Below are 13,990 nucleotides of genomic sequence, written 5' to 3'. Positions count from 1 at the left end.
GGAGGGACAGATAAGGTGATGTTACTGTGGATGGAGGGATGAGGGAGATGTATGTTATGGTACACAGAGGGGACAGATAAGGTGATGTTACTGTGGATGGAGGGATGAGGGAGCAGTATGTTATGGTACACAGAGGGGACAGATAAGGTGATGTTACTGTGTATGGAGGGATGAGGGAGCAGTATGTTATGGTACACAGAGGGGGACAGATAAGGTGATATTACTGTGGATGGAGGGATGAGGGAGCAGTATGTTATGATACACAGAGGGGACAGATAAGGTGATGTTACTGTGGATGGAGGGATGAGGGAGCAGTATGTTATGGCACACAGAGGGGACAGATAAGGTGATGTTACTGTGGATGGAGGGATGAGGGAGCAGTATGTTATGATACACAGAGGGGACAGATAAGGTGATATTACTGTGTATGGAGGGATGAGGGAGCAGTATGTTATGGTACACAGAGGGGACAGAGAAGGTGATATTACTGTGTATGGAGGGATGGAGGAGCAGTATGTAATGGTACCCAGAGGGGACAGATAAGGTGATGTTACTGTGGATGGAGGGATGAGGGAGCAGTATGTTATAGTACACAGATGGTACAGATAAGGTGATGTTACTGTGGATGGAGGAGCAGTATGTTATGCAACACAGAGGGGACAGATAAGGTGATGTTACTGTGGATGGAGGGATGGGGGAGCAGTATGTTATGGCACACAGAGGGGACAGATAAGGTGATGTTACTGTGGATGGAGGGATGAGGGAGCAGTATGTTATGGTACACAGAGGGGACAGATAAGGTGATGTTACTGTGTATGGAGGGATGAGGGAGCAGTATGTTATGGTACACAGAGGGGGACAGATAAGGTGATATTACTGTGGATGGAGGGATGAGGGAGCAGTATGTTATGATACACAGAGGGGACAGATAAGGTGATGTTACTGTGGATGGAGGGATGACGGAGCAGTATGTTATGGCACACAGAGGGGACAGATAAGGTGATGTTACTGTGGATGGAGGGATGAGGGAGCAGTATGTTATGGCACACAGAGGGGACAGATAAGGTGATGTTACTGTTAATGGAGGGATGAGGGAGCAGTATGTTATGATACACAGAGGGGACAGAGAAGGTGATATTACTGTGTATGGAGGGATGGAGGAGCAGTATGTAATGGTACCCAGAGGGGACAGATAAGGTGATGTTACTGTGGATGGAGGGATGAGGGAGCAGTATGTTATAGTACACAGAGGGTACAGATAAGGTGATGTTACTGTGGATGGAGGAGCAGTATGTTATGGCACACAGAGGGGACAGATAAGGTGATGTTACTGTGGATGGAGGGATGAGGGAGCAGTATGTTATGGTACACAGAGGGGACAGATAAGGTGATGTTACTGTGTATGGAGGGATGAGGGAGCAGTATGTTATGGTACACAGAGGGGGACAGATAAGGTGATATTACTGTGGATGGAGGGATGAGGGAGCAGTATGTTATGATACACAGAGGGGACAGATAAGGTGATGTTACTGTGGATGGAGGGATGAGGGAGCAGTATGTTATGGCACACAGAGGGGACAGATAAGGTGATGTTACTGTGGATGGAGGGATGAGGGAGCAGTATGTTATGATACACAGAGGGGACAGATAAGGTGATATTACTGTGTATGGAGGGATGAGGGAGCAGTATGTTATGGTACACAGAGGGGACAGATAAGGTGATGTTACTGTGGATGGAGGGATGAAGGAGCAGTATGTTATGGCACACAGAGGGGACAGATAAGGTGATGTTACTGTGGATGGAGGGATGAGGGAGCAGTATGTTATGGCACACAGAGGGGACAGATAAGGAGATGTTACTGTGGATGGAGGGATGAGGGAGCAGTATGTTATGGTACACAGAGGGGGACAGATAAGGTGATATTACTGTGTATGGAGGGATGGAGGAGCAGTATGTAATGGTACCCAGAGGGGACAGATAAGGTGATGTTACTGTGGATGGAGGTATGAGGGAGCAGTATTTTATGGCACACAGAGGGGACAGATAAGGTGATTTTACTGTGGATGGAGGGATGAGGGAGCAGTATGTTATGGTACATAGAGGGGACAGATAAGGTGATGTTACTGTGGATGGAGGGATGAGGGAGCAGCATGTTATGGTACACAGAGGAGACAGATAAGGAGATGTTACTGTGGATGGAGGGATGAGGGAGCAGTATGTTATGGCACACAGAGGAGACAGATAAGGTGATATTACTGTGGATGGAGGGATGGGGGAGCAGTATGTTATGGCACACATAGGGGAAAGATAAGGTGATGTTACTGTGGATGGAGGGATGAGGGAGCAGCATGTTATGGTACACAGAGGGGACAGATAAGGTGATGTTACTGTGGATGGAGGGATGAGGGAGCAGTATGTTATAGTACACAGAGGGGACAGATAAGGTGATGTTACTGTGGATGGAGGGATGAGGGAGCAGTATGTTATGGTACACAGAGGGGTACAGATAAGGTGATGTTACTGTGGATGGAGGGATGAGGGAGCAGTATGTTATGGCACACAGAGGGGACAGATAAGGTGATGTTGCTGTGTATGGAGGGATGAGGGAGCAGTATGTTATGGCACACAGAGGGGACAGATAAGGTGATGTTACTGTGTATGGAGGGATGAGGGAGCAGTATGTTATGGCACACAGAGGGGACAGATAAGGTGATGTTGCTGTGTATGGAGGGATGAGGGAGCAGTATGTAATGGTACCCAGAGGGGTACAGATAAGGTGATGTTACTGTGGATGGAGGGATGAGGGAGCAGCATGTTATGGCACACAGAGGGGACAGATAAGGTGATGTTACTGTGGATGGAGGGATGAGGAGCAGCATGTTATGGCACACGGAGGGACAGATAAGGTGATGTTACTGTGGATGGAGGGATGAGGGAGAAGTATGTTATGGTACACAGAGGGGACAGATAAGGTGATGTTACTGTGGATGGAGGGATGAGGGAGCAGTATGTTATGGTACACAGAGGGGGACAGATAAGGTGATATTACTGTGGATGGAGGGATGAGGGAGCAGTATGTTATGGCACACAGAGGGGGACAGATAAGGTGATATTACTGTGGATGGAGGAATGAGGGAGCAGTATGTTATGGCACACAGAGGGGACAGATAAGGTGATGTTACTGTGGATGGAGGGATGAGGGAGCAGTATGTTATAGTACACAGAGGGGACAGATAAGGTGATGTTACTGTGGATGGAGGAGCAGTATGTTATGGTACACAGAGGGGACAGATAAGGTGATGTTACTGTGGATGGAGGTATGGGGGAGCAGTATGTTATGGCACACAGAGGGGACAGATAAGGTGATGTTACTGTGTATGGAGGGATGAGGGAGCAGTATGTTATGGTACACAGAGCGGGACAGATAAGGTGATATTACTGTGGATGGAGGGATGAGGGAGCAGTATGTTATGATACACAGAGGGGACAGATAAGGTGATGTTCCTGTGGATGGAGGGATGAGGGAGCAGTATGTTATGGCACACAGAGGGGACAGATAAGGTGATGTTACTGTGGATGGAGGGATGAGGGAGCAGTATGTTATGATACACAGAGGGGACAGATAAGGTGATATTACTGTGTATGGAGGGATGAGGGAGCAGTATGTTATGGTACACAGAGGGGACAGATAAGGTGATGTTACTGTGGATGGAGGGATGAGGGAGCAGTATGTTATGGCACACAGAGGGGACAGATAAGGTGATGTTACTGTGGATGGAGGGATGAGGGAGCAGTATGTTATGGCACACAGAGGGGACTGATAAGGAGATGTTACTGTGGATGGAGGGATGAGGGAGCAGTATGTTATGGTACACAGAGGGGGACAGATAAGGTGATATTACTGTGTATGGAGGGATGGCAGAGCAGTATGTAATGGTACCCAGAGGGGACAGATAAGGTGATGTTACTGTGGATGGAGGTATGAGGGAGCAGTATTTTATGGCACACAGAGGGGACAGATAAGGTGATTTTACTGTGGATGGAGGGATGAGGGAGCAGTATGTTATGGTACATAGAGGGGACAGATAAGGTGATGTTACTGTGGATGGAGGGATGAGGGAGCAGCATGTTATGGTACACAGAGGGGGACAGATAAGGTGATATTACTGTGGATGGAGGGATGAGGGAGCAGTATGTTATGGCACACAGAGGGGGACAGATAAGGTGATATTACTGTGGATGGAGGAATGAGGGAGCAGTATGTTATGGCACACAGAGGGGACAGATAAGGTGATGTTACTGTGGATGGAGGGATGAGGGAGCAGTATGTTATAGTACACAGAGGGGACAGATAAGGTGATGTTACTGTGGATGGAGGAGCAGTATGTTATGGTACACAGAGGGGACAGATAAGGTGATGTTACTGTGGATGGAGGTATGGGGGAGCAGTATGTTATGGCACACAGAGGGGACAGATAAGGTGATGTTACTGTGTATGGAGGGATGAGGGAGCAGTATGTTATGGTACACAGAGCGGGACAGATAAGGTGATATTACTGTGGATGGAGGGATGAGGGAGCAGTATGTTATGATACACAGAGGGGACAGATAAGGTGATGTTCCTGTGGATGGAGGGATGAGGGAGCAGTATGTTATGGCACACAGAGGGGACAGATAAGGTGATGTTACTGTGGATGGAGGGATGAGGGAGCAGTATGTTATGATACACAGAGGGGACAGATAAGGTGATATTACTGTGTATGGAGGGATGAGGGAGCAGTATGTTATGGTACACAGAGGGGACAGATAAGGTGATGTTACTGTGGATGGAGGGATGAGGGAGCAGTATGTTATGGCACACAGAGGGGACAGATAAGGTGATGTTACTGTGGATGGAGGGATGAGGGAGCAGTATGTTATGGCACACAGAGGGGACTGATAAGGAGATGTTACTGTGGATGGAGGGATGAGGGAGCAGTATGTTATGGTACACAGAGGGGGACAGATAAGGTGATATTACTGTGTATGGAGGGATGGCAGAGCAGTATGTAATGGTACCCAGAGGGGACAGATAAGGTGATGTTTCTGTGGATGGAGGTATGAGGGAGCAGTATTTTATGGCACACAGAGGGGACAGATAAGGTGATTTTACTGTGGATGGAGGGATGAGGGAGCAGTATGTTATGGTACATAGAGGGGACAGATAAGGTGATGTTACTGTGGATGGAGGGATGAGGGAGCAGCATGTTATGGTACACAGAGGAGACAGATAAGGAGATGTTACTGTGGATGGAGGGATGAGGGAGCAGTATGTTATGGCACACAGAGGAGACAGATAAGGTGATGTTACTGTGGATGGAGGGATGGGGGAGCAGTATGTTATGGCACACATAGGGGAAAGATAAGGTGATGTTACTGTGGATGGAGGGATGAGGGAGCAGCATGTTATGGTACACAGAGGGGACAGATAAGGTGATGTTACTGTGGATGGAGGGATGAGGGAGCAGTATGTTATAGTACACAGAGGGGACAGATAAGGTGATGTTACTGTGGATGGAGGGATGAGGGAGCAGTATGTTATGGTACACAGAGGGGGACAGATAAGGTGATGTTACTGTGTATGGAGGGATGAGGGAGCAGTATGTTATGGTACATAGAGGGGACAGATAAGGTGATGTTACTGTGGATGAAGGGATGAGGTAGCAGTATGTTATGTTACACAGAGGGGTACATGGAAGGTGATGTTACTGTGGATGGAGGGATGAGGGAGCAGTATGTTATAGTACACAGAGGGGACAGATAAGGTGATGTTACTGTGGATGGAGGGATGAGGAGCAGTATGTAATGGTACCCAGAGGGGTACAGATAAGGTGATGTTACCGTGGATGGAGGGATGAGGAGAAGTATGTTATGGCACACAGAGGGGTACAGATAAGGTGATGTTACTGTGGATGGAGGATGAGGGAGCAGTATATTATGGTACACAGAGGGGTACAGATAAAGTGCTGTTACTGTGGATGGAGGGATGAGGGAGCAGTATGTTGTAGTACACAGAGGGGACAGATAAGGTGATGTTACTGTGGATGGAGGGATGAGGGAGCAGTATATTATGGTACACAGAGGGGTACAGATAAGGTGATGTTACTGTGGATGGAGGGATGAGGGAGCAGTATGTTATAGTACACAAAGGGGTACAGATAAGGTGATGTTACTGTGGATGGAGGGATGAGGGAGCAGCATGTTATGGCACACAGAGGGGACAGATAAGGTGATGTTGCTGTGTATGGAGGGATGAGGGAGCAGTATGTTATGGCACACAGAGGGGACAGATAAGGTGATGTTACTGTGTATGGAGGGATGAGGGAGCAGTATGTTATGGCACACAGAGGGGACAGATAAGGTGATGTTGCTGTGTATGGAGGGATGAGGGAGCAGTATGTAATGGTACCCAGAGGGGTACAGATAAGGTGATGTTACTGTGGATGGAGGGATGAGGGAGCAGCATGTTATGGCACACAGAGGGGACAGATAAGGTGATGTTACTGTGGATGGAGGGATGAGGAGCAGCATGTTATGGCACACGGAGGGACAGATAAGGTGATGTTACTGTGGATGGAGGGATGAGGGAGAAGTATGTTATGGTACACAGAGGGGACAGATAAGGTGATGTTACTGTGGATGGAGGGATGAGGGAGCAGTATGTTATGGTACACAGAGGGGGACAGATAAGGTGATATTACTGTGGATGGAGGGATGAGGGAGCAGTATGTTATGGCACACAGAGGGGGACAGATAAGGTGATATTACTGTGGATGGAGGGATGAGGGAGCAGTATGTTATGGCAAACAGAGGGGACAGATAAGGTGATGTTACTGTGTATGGAGGGATGAGGGAGCAGTATGTTATGGTACATAGAGGGGACAGATAAGGTGATGTTACTGTGGATGGAGGGATGAGGTAGCAGTATGTTATGTTACACAGAGGGGTACATGGAAGGTGATGTTACTGTGGATGGAGGGATGAGGGAGCAGTATGTTATAGTACACAGAGGGGACAGATAAGGTGATGTTACTGTGGATGGAGGGATGAGGAGCAGTATGTAATGGTACCCAGAGGGGTACAGATAAGGTGATGTTACCGTGGATGGAGGGATGAGGAGAAGTATGTTATGGCACACAGAGGGCTACAGATAAGGTGATGTTACTGTGGATGGAGGATGAGGGAGCAGTATATTATGGTACACAGAGGGGTACAGATAAAGTGCTGTTACTGTGGATGGAGGGATGAGGGAGCAGTATGTTGTAGTACACAGAGGGGACAGATAAGGTGATGTTACTGTGGATGGAGGGATGAGGGAGCAGTATATTATGGTACACAGAGGGGTACAGATAAGGTGATGTTACTGTGGATGGAGGGATGAGGGAGCAGTATGTTATAGTACACAAAGGGGTACAGATAAGGTGATGTTACTGTGGATGGAGGGATGAGGGAGCAGCATGTTATGGCACACAGAGGGGACAGATAAGGTGATGTTGCTGTGTATGGAGGGATGAGGGAGCAGTATGTTATGGCACACAGAGGGGACAGATAAGGTGATGTTACTGTGTATGGAGGGATGAGGGAGCAGTATGTTATGGCACACAGAGGGGACAGATAAGGTGATGTTGCTGTGTATGGAGGGATGAGGGAGCAGTATGTAATGGTACCCAGAGGGGTACAGATAAGGTGATGTTACTGTGGATGGAGGGATGAGGGAGCAGCATGTTATGGCACACAGAGGGGACAGATAAGGTGATGTTACTGTGGATGGAGGGATGAGGAGCAGCATGTTATGGCACACGGAGGGACAGATAAGGTGATGTTACTGTGGATGGAGGAATGAGGGAGAAGTATGTTATGGTACACAGAGGGGACAGATAAGGTGATGTTACTGTGGATGGAGGGATGAGGGAGCAGTATGTTATGGTACACAGAGGGGGACAGATAAGGTGATATTACTGTGGATGGAGGGATGAGGGAGCAGTATGTTATGGCACACAGAGGGGGACAGATAAGGTGATATTACTGTGGATGGAGGAATGAGGGAGCAGTATGTTATGGCACACAGAGGGGACAGATAAGGTGATGTTACTGTGGATGGAGGGATGAGGGAGCAGTATGTTATAGTACACAGAGGGGACAGATAAGGTGATGTTACTGTGGATGGAGGAGCAGTATGTTATGGTACACAGAGGGGACAGATAAGGTGATGTTACTGTGGATGGAGGGATGAGGAGCAGTATGTAATGGTACCCAGAGGGGTACAGATAAGGTGATGTTACCGTGGATGGAGGGATGAGGAGAAGTATGTTATGGCACACAGAGGGGTACAGATAAGGTGATGTTACTGTGGATGGAGGATGAGGGAGCAGTATATTATGGTACACAGAGGGGTACAGATAAAGTGCTGTTACTGTGGATGGAGGGATGAGGGAGCAGTATGTTGTAGTACACAGAGGGGACAGATAAGGTGATGTTACTGTGGATGGAGGGATGAGGGAGCAGTATATTATGGTACACAGAGGGGTACAGATAAGGTGATGTTACTGTGGATGGAGGGATGAGGGAGCAGTATGTTATAGTACACAAAGGGGTACAGATAAGGTGATGTTACTGTGGATGGAGGGATGAGGGAGCAGCATGTTATGGCACACAGAGGGGACAGATAAGGTGATGTTGCTGTGTATGGAGGGATGAGGGAGCAGTATGTTATGGCACACAGAGGGGACAGATAAGGTGATGTTACTGTGTATGGAGGGATGAGGGAGCAGTATGTTATGGCACACAGAGGGGACAGATAATGTGATGTTGCTGTGTATGGAGGGATGAGGGAGCAGTATGTAATGGTACCCAGAGGGGTACAGATAAGGTGATGTTACTGTGGATGGAGGGATGAGGGAGCAGCATGTTATGGCACACAGAGGGGACAGATAAGGTGATGTTACTGTGGATGGAGGGATGAGGAGCAGCATGTTATGGCACACGGAGGGACAGATAAGGTGATGTTACTGTGGATGGAGGGATGAGGGAGAAGTATGTTATGGTACACAGAGGGGACAGATAAGGTGATGTTACTGTGGATGGAGGGATGAGGGAGCAGTATGTTATGGTACACAGAGGGGGACAGATAAGGTGATATTACTGTGGATGGAGGGGTGAGGGAGCAGTATGTTATGGCACACAGAGGGGGACAGATAAGGTGATATTACTGTGGATGGAGGAATGAGGGAGCAGTATGTTATGGCACACAGAGGGGACAGATAAGGTGATGTTACTGTGGATGGAGGGATGAGGGAGCAGTATGTTATGGTACACAGAGGGGGACAGATAAGGTGATATTACTGTGGATGGAGGGATGAGGGAGCAGTATGTTATGATACACAGAGGGGACAGATAAGGTGATGTTACTGTGGATGGAGGGATGAGGGAGCAGTATGTTATAGTACACAGAGGGGACAGATAAGGTGATGTTACTGTGGATGGAGGAGCAGTATGTTATGGTACACAGAGGGGACAGATAAGGTGATGTTACTGTGGATGGAGGTATGGGGGAGCAGTATGTTATGGCACACAGAGGGGACAGATAAGGTGATGTTACTGTGTATGGAGGGATGAGGGAGCAGTATGTTATGGTACACAGAGGGGGACAGATAAGGTGATATTACTGTGGATGGAGGGATGAGGGAGCAGTATGTTATGATACACAGAGGGGACAGATAAGGTGATGTTACTGTGGATGGAGGGATGAGGGAGCAGTATGTTATGGCACACAGAGGGGACAGATAAGGTGATGTTACTGTGTATGGAGGGATGAGGGAGCAGTATGTTATGGTACATAGAGGGGACAGATAAGGTGATGTTACTGTGGATGAAGGGATGAGGTAGCAGTATGTTATGTTACACAGAGGGGTACATGGAAGGTGATGTTACTGTGGATGGAGGGATGAGGGAGCAGTATGTTATAGTACACAGAGGGGACAGATAAGGTGATGTTACTGTGGATGGAGGGATGAGGAGCAGTATGTAATGGTACCCAGAGGGGTACAGATAAGGTGATGTTACCGTGGATGGAGGGATGAGGAGAAGTATGTTATGGCACACAGAGGGGTACAGATAAGGTGATGTTACTGTGGATGGAGGATGAGGGAGCAGTATATTATGGTACACAGAGGGGTACAGATAAAGTGCTGTTACTGTGGATGGAGGGATGAGGGAGCAGTATGTTGTAGTACACAGAGGGGACAGATAAGGTGATGTTACTGTGGATGGAGGGATGAGGGAGCAGTATATTATGGTACACAGAGGGGTACAGATAAGGTGATGTTACTGTGGATGGAGGGATGAGGGAGCAGTATGTTATAGTACACAAAGGGGTACAGATAAGGTGATGTTACTGTGGATGGAGGGATGAGGGAGCAGCATGTTATGGCACACAGAGGGGACAGATAAGGTGATGTTGCTGTGTATGGAGGGATGAGGGAGCAGTATGTTATGGCACACAGAGGGGACAGATAAGGTGATGTTACTGTGTATGGAGGGATGAGGGAGCAGTATGTTATGGCACACAGAGGGGACAGATAAGGTGATGTTGCTGTGTATGGAGGGATGAGGGAGCAGTATGTAATGGTACCCAGAGGGGTACAGATAAGGTGATGTTACTGTGGATGGAGGGATGAGGGAGCAGCATGTTATGGCACACAGAGGGGACAGATAAGGTGATGTTACTGTGGATGGAGGGATGAGGAGCAGCATGTTATGGCACACGGAGGGACAGATAAGGTGATGTTACTGTGGATGGAGGGATGAGGGAGAAGTATGTTATGGTACACAGAGGGGACAGATAAGGTGATGTTACTGTGGATGGAGGGATGAGGGAGCAGTATGTTATGGTACACAGAGGGGGACAGATAAGGTGATATTACTGTGGATGGAGGGATGAGGGAGCAGTATGTTATGGCACACAGAGGGGGACAGATAAGGTGATATTACTGTGGATGGAGGGATGAGGGAGCAGTATGTTATGGCAAACAGAGGGGACAGATAAGGTGATGTTACTGTGTATGGAGGGATGAGGGAGCAGTATGTTATGGTACATAGAGGGGACAGATAAGGTGATGTTACTGTGGATGGAGGGATGAGGTAGCAGTATGTTATGTTACACAGAGGGGTACATGGAAGGTGATGTTACTGTGGATGGAGGGATGAGGGAGCAGTATGTTATAGTACACAGAGGGGACAGATAAGGTGATGTTACTGTGGATGGAGGGATGAGGAGCAGTATGTAATGGTACCCAGAGGGGTACAGATAAGGTGATGTTACCGTGGATGGAGGGATGAGGAGAAGTATGTTATGGCACACAGAGGGCTACAGATAAGGTGATGTTACTGTGGATGGAGGATGAGGGAGCAGTATATTATGGTACACAGAGGGGTACAGATAAAGTGCTGTTACTGTGGATGGAGGGATGAGGGAGCAGTATGTTGTAGTACACAGAGGGGACAGATAAGGTGATGTTACTGTGGATGGAGGGATGAGGGAGCAGTATATTATGGTACACAGAGGGGTACAGATAAGGTGATGTTACTGTGGATGGAGGGATGAGGGAGCAGTATGTTATAGTACACAAAGGGGTACAGATAAGGTGATGTTACTGTGGATGGAGGGATGAGGGAGCAGCATGTTATGGCACACAGAGGGGACAGATAAGGTGATGTTGCTGTGTATGGAGGGATGAGGGAGCAGTATGTTATGGCACACAGAGGGGACAGATAAGGTGATGTTACTGTGTATGGAGGGATGAGGGAGCAGTATGTTATGGCACACAGAGGGGACAGATAAGGTGATGTTGCTGTGTATGGAGGGATGAGGGAGCAGTATGTAATGGTACCCAGAGGGGTACAGATAAGGTGATGTTACTGTGGATGGAGGGATGAGGGAGCAGCATGTTATGGCACACAGAGGGGACAGATAAGGTGATGTTACTGTGGATGGAGGGATGAGGAGCAGCATGTTATGGCACACGGAGGGACAGATAAGGTGATGTTACTGTGGATGGAGGAATGAGGGAGAAGTATGTTATGGTACACAGAGGGGACAGATAAGGTGATGTTACTGTGGATGGAGGGATGAGGGAGCAGTATGTTATGGTACACAGAGGGGGACAGATAAGGTGATATTACTGTGGATGGAGGGATGAGGGAGCAGTATGTTATGGCACACAGAGGGGGACAGATAAGGTGATATTACTGTGGATGGAGGAATGAGGGAGCAGTATGTTATGGCACACAGAGGGGACAGATAAGGTGATGTTACTGTGGATGGAGGGATGAGGGAGCAGTATGTTATAGTACACAGAGGGGACAGATAAGGTGATGTTACTGTGGATGGAGGAGCAGTATGTTATGGTACACAGAGGGGACAGATAAGGTGATGTTACTGTGGATGGAGGGATGAGGAGCAGTATGTAATGGTACCCAGAGGGGTACAGATAAGGTGATGTTACCGTGGATGGAGGGATGAGGAGAAGTATGTTATGGCACACAGAGGGGTACAGATAAGGTGATGTTACTGTGGATGGAGGATGAGGGAGCAGTATATTATGGTACACAGAGGGGTACAGATAAAGTGCTGTTACTGTGGATGGAGGGATGAGGGAGCAGTATGTTGTAGTACACAGAGGGGACAGATAAGGTGATGTTACTGTGGATGGAGGGATGAGGGAGCAGTATATTATGGTACACAGAGGGGTACAGATAAGGTGATGTTACTGTGGATGGAGGGATGAGGGAGCAGTATGTTATAGTACACAAAGGGGTACAGATAAGGTGATGTTACTGTGGATGGAGGGATGAGGGAGCAGCATGTTATGGCACACAGAGGGGACAGATAAGGTGATGTTGCTGTGTATGGAGGGATGAGGGAGCAGTATGTTATGGCACACAGAGGGGACAGATAAGGTGATGTTACTGTGTATGGAGGGATGAGGGAGCAGTATGTTATGGCACACAGAGGGGACAGATAATGTGATGTTGCTGTGTATGGAGGGATGAGGGAGCAGTATGTAATGGTACCCAGAGGGGTACAGATAAGGTGATGTTACTGTGGATGGAGGGATGAGGGAGCAGCATGTTATGGCACACAGAGGGGACAGATAAGGTGATGTTACTGTGGATGGAGGGATGAGGAGCAGCATGTTATGGCACACGGAGGGACAGATAAGGTGATGTTACTGTGGATGGAGGGATGAGGGAGAAGTATGTTATGGTACACAGAGGGGACAGATAAGGTGATGTTACTGTGGATGGAGGGATGAGGGAGCAGTATGTTATGGTACACAGAGGGGGACAGATAAGGTGATATTACTGTGGATGGAGGGATGAGGGAGCAGTATGTTATGGCACACAGAGGGGGACAGATAAGGTGATATTACTGTGGATGGAGGAATGAGGGAGCAGTATGTTATGGCACACAGAGGGGACAGATAAGGTGATGTTACTGTGGATGGAGGGATGAGGGAGCAGTATGTTATGGTACACAGAGGGGGACAGATAAGGTGATATTACTGTGGATGGAGGGATGAGGGAGCAGTATGTTGTAGTACACAGAGGGGACAGATAAGGTGATGTTACTGTGGATGGAGGGATGAGGGAGCAGTATATTATGGTACACAGAGGGGTACAGATAAGGTGATGTTACTGTGGATGGAGGGATGAGGGAGCAGTATGTTATAGTACACAAAGGGGTACAGATAAGGTGATGTTACTGTGGATGGAGGGATGAGGGAGCAGCATGTTATGGCACACAGAGGGGACAGATAAGGTGATGTTGCTGTGTATGGAGGGATGAGGGAGCAGTATGTTATGGCACACAGAGGGGACAGATAAGGTGATGTTACTGTGTATGGAGGGATGAGGGAGCAGTATGTTATGGCACACAGAGGGGACAGATAA

The sequence above is a fragment of the Taudactylus pleione genome, unplaced genomic scaffold, assembly GCF_031769625.1.
Source record: "Taudactylus pleione unplaced genomic scaffold, aTauple2 ptg000400l, whole genome shotgun sequence".
In the NCBI taxonomy this organism is placed as follows: domain Eukaryota; kingdom Metazoa; phylum Chordata; class Amphibia; order Anura; family Myobatrachidae; genus Taudactylus; species Taudactylus pleione.
Note: the sequence above shows the minus strand (reverse complement) of the source record.